Genomic DNA, 11,547 nt, shown 5'->3' with positions numbered 1-11,547 from the left:
CTTTTGTATATCGGTCTCGAGCATTAGGATTGTGATACACTATGACCTGACCTAAATTGTTAGACAGATATTGACCAACATATGAATATATATACTTAATATAGGTTTGTGAATCTGAGGCCAACCTTGCACTTGTTCAATGACGTCATATGTATTTTTACTACGAAATACAGTATAGTGAGTTTCATTTGCTCCCTTTTTAAATGTTTTTGCAATATATATTTTTGGGACTGAGAATACATGCGTTTTTATAAATGTTTGACGAAATAGACACAAGTAATCGAAACTACATTCTATGGTTGAATGATCGAAATTGAATATGCCCCTTTTTAGTCTGGTAATCTAAGAATTAGGGAACTGGCCCCTAATTGACGCGAATCCTAAAGATAGATCTATGGGCACTAACAAGCCCCAGTCAGAGAATTTGAACTGCTTTAGTACTTTGAATTTATCATGTCCGAAGGGAGTCCCGGAATGATGGGGATATTCTATATGCATCTTCTTAAGGTCGATTACCAGGTGTTCACCATATGAATGATTTTTATCTCTATGTATGGGATGTATATTTATGAGAAATGGAAATGAATAATCTTGTGGTCTATTAAAAATGATGGAAATGAATATTGATGATAAACTAATGAACTCACCAACCTTTTGGTTGACACTTGAAATCATGTTTATTCTCAGGTATTAAAGAAATATTCTGTTGTGCATTTGCTCATTTTAAAGATATTACTTGGAGTCATTCATGGCATATTTCAAAAGACGTTGCATTCAAGTCGTTGAGTTCAATAAAGATTATGATTAAGTAAATGACAGCTTAGGTCATTTATAGTTGGATATTACGAAATGGTATGCATGTCTGTCATCTTTCGATGTAATGAAGTCTTTTAAAAACGAATGCAATGTTTGTAAAATGTATCATATAGAGGTCAAATACCTCGCAATGTATCCATATGTTATTGTATTCGTCCTTATGGATTAAGACGGGTCGTCTCAATATATATATATATATATATATAAATATATATATATATATATATATATATATATATATATATATATACACACGTATATATATATATATATATATATATATATACGTATATGTATATATATATATATACGTATATGTATATATATATATACACGTATACGTATATATATATATATATATACGTATACGTATATATATATACATATACGTATATATATATATATATATATATATATATATATATATATATATATATATATATATATAGTGGTAGGATCAAGAGGGAAGTAACCAATCGGGGGGAAGCAAAACTTTTTTTTTCGTTTTTTGAAAAAACTTTGTTCACGAACATTATAGATTGGATAAAAATATAAACATTTAATAAAGACACTTTGTGATAAATGTTTTTATTTTGACGGAAAAAAGCTCGAAGAAGTAAAATATAACAATTATCGTGTTTTTCGAGCGTATGTTGAGGTTTTAGATATTAGGGTTTATAGGGTTTAGATATTAGAGTTTAGAAATTTAGGGTTTAGGGTTTAGATTTAGGGTTTAGATTTAAGATTTAGATTGAGTTTTTAACACGACTCGGTTTAGAGTTTAGGGTTTAGGGTTTGGGGTTTTGGGTTTATGGAATAAACCCAAAACACCAAACCCTAAACCCTAAACCCTAAACTCTAAACTCTAAATCGGGCTAAATTTTACTTCACAAAACATGAAGAAAAAAAACGTTAACATTCTTCACGATCAATATTATCTTGAATGTTGTTTTTGTCGATCGTTTTCTTGCCTAAATAATAACATTCATCACGAAGTGTCTTTTCTAAATGTTCATATTTTCGTGTGATCTTGATGTCTAAAAAAAATTCCAAAAATACGAAGAAATTTTTTTTTTGCTTTCCTCCACTTCCCCCCGATTGGTTACTTCCCCATTGATCCTGCCCATATATATATATATATATATATATATATATATATATATATATATATATATATATATATATATACACACACACACACACACACACATATAAACCAAAAAGTTTTTCTTGATTGTGGTTGAAAGTTATTTAAGGATGTTTATATATATATATATATATATATATATATATATATATATATATATATATATATATATATATATATAATTTATATGTATTTAAATTAAAATTATATACATTCACAACTGTATACATTCGGAAGTATAAATTTGTAGTAGTTTTTAAATATTATTGATCCTTTAATTTAGGAACTATATATATTATTGATCCTTTAATTTAGGAACTATATACATTCGAAAGTTTCAAGTACACAGTGTTATATTATTAGTTGTTTTTTCATAAAACAAATAAGTAAGGGCAATTTAGTATTTTTAATATTAAAAGATGAGGAGAAACTAATTTAAAAGGCTACTATTAAAAATTAGTAAATCATCTAAAAGTTACTCAAATTAATTTTTTTTTTTTAAATGGGACAGTATAACTATTATAATACTCCGTATTAATTATATATAACGACTCCCCCGAGTACCATTATTTTGCTAAAATGACTAACATCTTTTTTAAAATTAAACTCGCGGGTTATACTTTTATTCAAAAAATAATTGTATACAATAATTCTAAAATAACATAACTTATATTTTACTAATGTTACGTTCTATGATAAATTTTTAATGTACTATAAATATTGCGTAGTATATAATTTATATATTAAAAAGATATTAACGGTGAAAAAAATGATAGACATTAAGTTACTAGCACTACCCAAAATCACTTTTAAAATTTGTCAACACAGCGGCCTCTTAAACTTAAATGAACTTTTAAAATTCGTCAACACCACGGACTCTTAAAATTAAAACCATTTTTAAAATTTGACAACACCACGGACTCTTAAATAATTCTTATATTTTTTCTATTTTTTTAGTATCGCTATTTACATACCAATATGAAATGCAAATTACATTTTTTGCACAATTTTTTACACAACGCACGGCTCTTAAACTCAAAAGAATTTTTAAAATTTGGCAACACCACGGGCTCTTAAATAATTCTTATACTTTTTCTAATTTTAATACGCTATTTACATAGCAATATGAACTGGAAATTACATTTTTGCACGGTTTTTTACACACCCGTGCAACGCACGGGCTCAAAAACCTAGTATATATATATTATACCACTTTTTTTTTAATATCGCTATGTTTAGATGTATTTCTTTTCTTTTGGAATATTTCCTTTTTATCCCTTAAAATATTTCTAGGTTATCCATATGGCCATACTTTTGAAATCTCTCTTTTTATCTATTGAGATATTTCTACGTTACTCATATGACCATATATAAAAACTTTAATGTAATTTAACCTAACAAATGTATATACTATTATTATAATTATTGAAATTTTGTATGTTTTTTTTTAATAGCGATTGGGATCACATGAGGAGGACTAAACCACCCTTTGTGATTATCTCCCCTTTCGACTATGACGATGCAGCGATAATAACTCCGCCCCCATCGTTTCCCGGCCAAGTAAAACCCCCTTTACCCCCCAAACGATATGAGAAAGGTGTCATGGGTGGATACTACATGGCATAGATGAAATTGTGTTTTTATTGTGATGACCTGGGAATTTCCGACTAAATTTAAACTTAATCTTTATATGATTCAGATATGATAAGCAAAATCTGTAATGTTGAGTCTCGAAAGTTTTGAAATCTATATTCATGTAATCAATTACCCTTTGACCGTGCTCGACGATTCACGAACAGATTGTGTATAACAAATATGTAATTATATATATATAAACATATGTATATATATATATATATATATATATATATATATATATATATAATATTTTGAATTAATAAAATACCTTTAATCAATTGGAATTTAAAATGTAAACTAATAAATAGAATAAATAAGATACTATTAAAAAGAATAAATATAAATAAATAAATAAATATATATATATATATATGTATATATATATATATATTGATAATATATATATATATATATATATATATATATATATATATATATATATATATATATATATATATGATTACTATCAATAGTTATTATATTGTAAATAAATTTTCAACAAATGTTATCATATAATAATACATAATAGATAATAATGCTTATGTATTAAATGTAATTACAAGTTTAATTATAGTTGTTATATTATTAGTATATTCATTATTATTAATATTAGTATTATTAAAATTATAATATGAAATTTGATATGTATAAGTTGTTGTATTATTATTATTAGTATTATTATTAATATTAATATTATTATAAGTAGTGTTATTATTAACATTTGTAATAATATTATTATTATCATTCTTATTTTGATTATTAATATTAAACTTATTAAAAATTATCATTTTTATAATCATTAATAATATGATCATTATTATATTTACAATTATAATCATCATTAGTTATTATCATTAGTATTATTGATATTATTATCATTATTAATTCTGTTATTGTTACTAGTTTAATTATTAATAAAAATTAATATTTAAAATATTAATGTTTATCTATAATTAACATTATTATGTTCCTTTATATAAATAATATACAAAGATATATATATATATATATATATATATATATATATATATATATATATATATATATACAAAGAAATCATTATTATTATTTATTATTAATAATATTATTATTATTAATTTTATTATTAATATTATTGGAAAATTTAATTATTATTAATATAATTATAATTAATTATATATAACAATCGTGAGTGTGCATAACAACTCCAAAAGTAGATTACCAACTCAATCAATTACTGTATTTATATTTGTTTGAATCTCTTGAATTATTGAACATCATAGTCGATCGTACCAAGCAATTATAAGTCAAGATCAGCCTTATTTTTTTATATATTATTCGTACTAGTGAGAATAATTTGTGTCGACAGATTCCAATAACAAACAGATGTAAACAAAGTCAATTTAGCTGTAATAACACCTAATAACCTCTGTATAACCATCTATTATTACAAATCGAGTGGGAACACAGAACCATCAAACAAAATTTGAAGTTGCTGCACGTTTACATCTGTTCTTCAACATTTTATGCCAAACATCGAATTTGAAATTTATTTTAAAATCTATTATTGCAGTATTGTTAAGATTATACTAAAGGATCTTCCTGTAAAAATTCTTCTTTCAATTCATCAAATCAAACTCGAATTTACGAGTCAAAGTTTCGGTATCAAAAGTCAAACAAATTTTTATAAAACGAATTCGAGATACCTGCTATAATTCGAGTTCAATTGATAATGTGTAAACTTTCTATGAGAGTTTTGAAACATATTTTGTGTTATAAACTTCGTCTAAAACATCCTAAAATTTGAAATTGGGATTTGAGTTCTTCATTTTTTTTCCGAGCAAACCGCGACTGTTTTCATTCTTTTTAGTTCATTTTTTTTGTCTATTAATTAATATCACAACGTTTAGTGGTTTCTGTTGTGATACTACATGATATATTAAAGGATGATTTGATTTGGTCTTAGTCGATGAGGTGTTGGAGATGATGAAGAAACAGAAACTAAATAATGAAGGTTAAAAATAAACTGGGTTGACATAATTACAGAAAAACAGATTGGTTCTATGGTTAAGAGTGATCATGTGAACGGGATGTCGCGGGTTCGAGTCCCGGCTTGGGCAGATTATTAATTCTTTTTGAGCTTTTAGAGGTAGTTCTCTTTTCTTTTATTTTCTTTTATTATTATTATTATTGTTATGTTATTATTATTAAATATGTTATTAGTAGTGTGTTAATTATTATTATTACTAATATTAATGTTATGAGTATTATTATCATTAACTAACTAATATTATTATTAAAATCATTGTTATTATTACTATGATAATGATAATCGTTATTACTCCTAATATTTAGGAATATCATTATTAGTAATTAAATTACTAGTATTATCATTATCGTTATCATTAGAATAAGTATTATAATTACAATTGGGATTATTATTATTATTAATACTATTATCATTATTATTAATATTAACTAGATTAATGTAAGTATTATTATTCAAAATAATTATAACTATGAAAATAAAAGTTTGAACGACGTTGTTAAGATTATAAGTAAATATTTACAAATTATTTTAGAAATACTCATATATAATAATTTAGGTATTTATAATATAACACAAAGCAGATATACATATATAACTATAAAAATATTAATTATTTTGAATGTATATACAAATTAAAAATATATGTTATTAATGTAAAAATGGTGTGACCAATAAACTAATATATATATCCATTCAATTACGATTATATGTATTAATATATATACAAATGATATAGGTTCGTGAATCCGAGGCCAACCCTGCATTGTTCAATATAGTCATATGTATTTTTACTACAAAATACATTAGGTGAGTTTCATTATTTCCTTTTTAAATGCTTTTGCAATATATATTTTTGGGACTGAGAATACATGCGCTGCTTTTATAACTGTTTTACGAAATAGACACAAGTACTTAAAATTACATTCTATGGCTGGATTATTAAACCGAATATGCCCCTTTATTAAGTCTGGTAATCTAAGAATTAGGGAACAGACACCCTAATTGACGCGAACTCTAAAGATAGATCTATCGGGCCCAACAAGCCCCATCCAAAGTACCGGATGCTTTAGTACTTCGAAATTTATATCATGTCCGAAGGAGGATCCCGGAATGATGGGGATATTCTTATATGTATATTGTGAATGTCGGTTACCAGGTGTTCAATCCATACGAATGATATTTTGTCTCTATGCATGGGACGTATGTTTATGAGAAATGGAAATATGAAATCTTGTGGTCTATTAAAATTATGAAATGATTATTTATGATAAACTAATGAACTCACAAACCTTTTGGTTGACACTTGAAAGCATGTTTATTCTCAGGTATGAAAGAAATCTTCCGCTGTGCATTTGCTCACTTTAAAGATATTACTTGGAGTCATTCATGACATATTTCAAAAAACGTTGCATTCGAGTCATCGAGTTCATCAAGATTATTATTAAGATAATTATAATTAGATATATTATGAAATGGTATGCATATCGTCAATTTTTGATGTAATGAAGTTTGTCTTTTCAAAACGAATACAATGTTTGTAAAATGTATCATATAGAGGTCAAGTACCTCGCGATGTAACCAACTATTGTGAATCGTTTGTAATCGATGTGGACTTTGTCCGGATGGATTAGGACGGGTCCTTTAAGTTGGTATCAGAGCGGTGGTCTTAGCGAACCAAGTCTTGCATTAGTGTGTCAAACTGATAGTTGTTTAGATGCATTAGTGGGTCTGGACTTCGACCATGTCTGCTTGTCAAAAGTTTTGCTTATCATTTCGTGTCGAAAATTACCTGCTTATCATTCTTAGAGAATCAATTGCTTATCATCCTTAGTCTAGACACATCTTATTGCATTGATTGCATTATTATTGTATAGACAAAATTCATATCTTAGCATATCTGCTAATTCATATCTTAGCGTATCTGCTATTGTAAACTTTGCCTGTCATTTCTGTAGATTCTTCCATAACTTATGGGATTTTAGTATTATATATGCATATCTAATTATGTATTGTAGGGTACTAATCTACATCCTATAATCTATTTCTTATCGAAAATCCTTCATCTCATCGTACGAAATGAATCTCTCAACCAGTTCGAGTCCCCCAGAATTCGATAGCTAATCCGATAGTTATTCCGACAGTTATTCCGATATGGAAACACACTTGAGCTCCGAAAGCAGTATAACCGGAATGGATCAACCAATCGGCCATCATCAATTCTTCTGATGTGTTCGTAGTCGACTTAATCAATGTAGACGCGAAGAAGGCGATCCTTTCTGTCAACCGAATTCACCTCTTGGCGAAGAACCTGAAATACTTATCGGCGAACCTATCCGAAACACCATTTTCAGCCTCATTTCCAGGATAGCTCGTCACGATTATATTCTATCAAAAATTCCAATCCTTATTCATCTGGTTGTTCCGACCGACAATCATCTTAGAATAATAGGAGAAGTCAACGAACTTCGCGCTCGAGTAATCAATCTGGAGAATATGGTACAAAATGTACCAGCTTCAGCGACATCATCGGCACCAACAGTACCATCAGTAACAGCACCAGTACCATCAACAATCCATGCCTCAACATCTCATTATGTACCTCGAGTATAATCATCGTTCTACGTATCGTTCTACATCGATTATCTTCTTTCTTCATGACGATTAAGTAATCTCTAAATGTTTTAGTGATTATATATTCTTGTTCTAACGGTAAATCAAATGAGTTTAATATCATATTAACTCATTAAATCTATGATTATATCTGAAGAAGGTATATATGTAAATATATTTTCATAAAGATTGTAATTAAAAATTCTTTTATACAAACTGTTAATGGTGAAAATATTTTAACGGGTAGGTAATACCCTAGAAATATTTAAATTTCACATTAATAAGTTACACTGTAAATTCTTCGAAGCTGATTCAACAGTCGTTTACTATCCTACTTACATTCACCGATATACGAATCCGTTCACTACAGAATAACCATTTTCATTCAAATCCAATTACATATTTGGATTTTGACCTATCAGAATCCAACAAGTGGCATAATGAAGAAATAATGGACACAATAAAAATTGATTAGAAACAGATTAATTAATAATATGAAATTCTATTAAGAATCCACGCTAACAAAATCCTAGCTAACTGTTCCAAGCTAACTGTTATTTCCGTATTACCATTTAATTATCGCAATTTATTTATCGCAATTTAATTATCGCAATTTTAATTATCGTCATTTAAATTCTGTTATTTACTTTACGCATTTTATTTATCGTCATTTAATTTCTGTATTTATTTTACGCACTTTAAATATCTGGACACGTATACAAGGTTTTGACATATCATATCGACGCATCTATATATATTATTTAGAATCACCATAGACACTCTATATGCAGTAATGATCGAGTTCTCTATACAGCGTTGAGGTTGATTCTATAATAATATATATACTTTGAGTTGTGATCGAGTCTGAGACATGTACACGGGTCACGATACATATTAATTAATTCGAACTTTATAAATTAGTGAATTGCTAACTGTAGACTATCAATTGAGAACTACCAACATTGGACAATTAAAATGAATTAAAATATTGATTATAACATATGAAACTAAACAATTCTTCAAGTCTGCCACTTGATTTCATCTTAAACTTCATCTGTATCTTGAAGATTACAATCTGCGTTCAAAATCTTTCATGATTCTTGAAAACACCTCAATCGAAAGGATGAACCAACTGCACTTCATCCACGGAAGAAAAGATTTATGCATATAGTTATGCATCTGAAAAACTCTCAGAAATTGAATAAACGTTTAACACGTAGTTGTGCTAATTCCTTAGTGTTATTATTACCCAAAATAACTTTGAAATTTTCTTTTCAAATTAGTAAATTTTGTCACAGCTCCAGCAAGTCAACTTTGACTTTTCGTTCGAGGCAACCTTATTATAACCTTGATTTATATGTTTGCTCCTTTATTGTTACCGGGGAACTTTTATTTATATTCCACCATATTACCAGCAGATGTATCAGCAACCTCGTTGCTTCTTAGCTTAAATCTCTCTGATAAATCATTATATTTATTCATTGAAACCCTATCATATACTCATCCGCATCTTGTAATGAGAAATGCCATACCAATTACCGGAAATCAGCAATCAGTACTTTGAAAACTCACAGCATACCTACATCAATAGTTATATGTATAACATTTATCTCTTAGAATTATGATATTTCATTCCGAAATTCTGAAAAGCACTCAGTCTACAAATCAATACTCTGAATGTTGAAAAAGCTGAATGAAGCAGCAGAAACTATAGACAACCGTAAACGACCTTAATCATCGAAAGTTTGATGATAAAGAATAGTATGTTGGAAAAGCTCAGAAAAGTTGGAACTGAAAAACGGATTGAGCTAATCACGAAGGAGACCAAGGACAAATACAAGGACCATACCATATATTCAAAGAATCTAGGTAATTTTGGATCCGATGAAACCTAATATCTTGCTCTGTACTCATGTTAAAATATTGCGAAAAATCTTTCTCCGTCAACCATCGAACTTAGAAATTCCAAAATATCATCTTCAATATCTTCGATATTTCTGAGGATATTTTCATAAATATTCTCGTCCGAAATTATATACCTCTTCGTGTTTCCAGTGTATCATTATATTAGAAACATTCAAGAGAAAATTTAGTATCGAAAAGCAGATTATGCGAAACTATGAAGAAAGTCGTGGACAAATCACAAAGAATAAGTTTGACTTCAAAGAATCCAAATGATTCAATGTCTGCTAAAGTCTTTAGTGAATATCTTGCTCCTTACTCTAAACCCTTGCAGACAATAGTTTCTATCATCCTCTGATCTTAGATATTCAGAGATATTATCGTATCTTTCATTATAAATATCCTTGATATTTCTAAATATATTTTCATAACTAATCTTACCTGAAATCATTAATCTCTTCGTGCTATCAGTGTTACATCATATAGAAACTGTTAGTTTCTATATTCTGTAAACTTTCGAATTTAAAATATGAATGTTTTTGAAGTAGTGTTGGGAACTGATGCATGAGTTAGTATAATATAATGACACTTGATCAACGTGATTATATTACACTAAGTCATGCTGAGTTTCAAATGGGACGTGATGATTCACAGATCCTAACGTCATCACGTGCCATGTTACATAACTCTTTCATTATGCTTAACTTCTGAATATATCAAGAAAGTATATTCTTGATAGTTCTATTCTCAGTTATTCTGGTAATTTGATAAATCAAATCGTGCTAATACATTAGTTCTTATTTAGAACACGATGTTTATTCGAAATTTCATACTTACGAATTCTGGACCGTTACTCGCTTTACTAGAGGTCGGGAGGATAATAAAAAGGCAAAGAGCTCCAACATATAAGAGAAAATATAAAGCCCAACAACAACACCGAAATTACAAACCGTGGATATCAGTGCGTATAGCAATATAAAGACACGGGAGGATTATAAATACAATAATCCCTAAAGCATAGTAGAAATAAACGGATTCCTCCGGTGGAAGTTGGAAAAGGAGAATGATTATTGCGATAATCAGGATAAGGAAAAGGATCAGAATTGGATTAAGCATTTTCACGATCTTTTGAATTTGGGAATTGAGTATTGAAGTGGTGAAATTAATGGAACGGAAAAAGTAAAATTTATAGTGAAAATATCAGACAGAGGAATCGAGGCAGATCACCGCATTTAATTATAAAAATCTAAATTTCCTTATTCGCAGGAGAATCAAATCTTTTAGATTTCGAAGATTTTCTTCAAATCCCTTAAATTCCGGAATTCAACCAAAACAACGTCAAAAGATAAGACGCATCCTGTTTTCTAAATTCAATCGTGACTACATCAAAAGTTAAGATGTATCT

This window comes from Rutidosis leptorrhynchoides, chromosome 7, assembly GCF_046630445.1.
Source record: "Rutidosis leptorrhynchoides isolate AG116_Rl617_1_P2 chromosome 7, CSIRO_AGI_Rlap_v1, whole genome shotgun sequence".
In the NCBI taxonomy this organism is placed as follows: Eukaryota; Viridiplantae; Streptophyta; class Magnoliopsida; order Asterales; family Asteraceae; genus Rutidosis; species Rutidosis leptorrhynchoides.
This window is presented reverse-complemented; position numbering follows the sequence as displayed.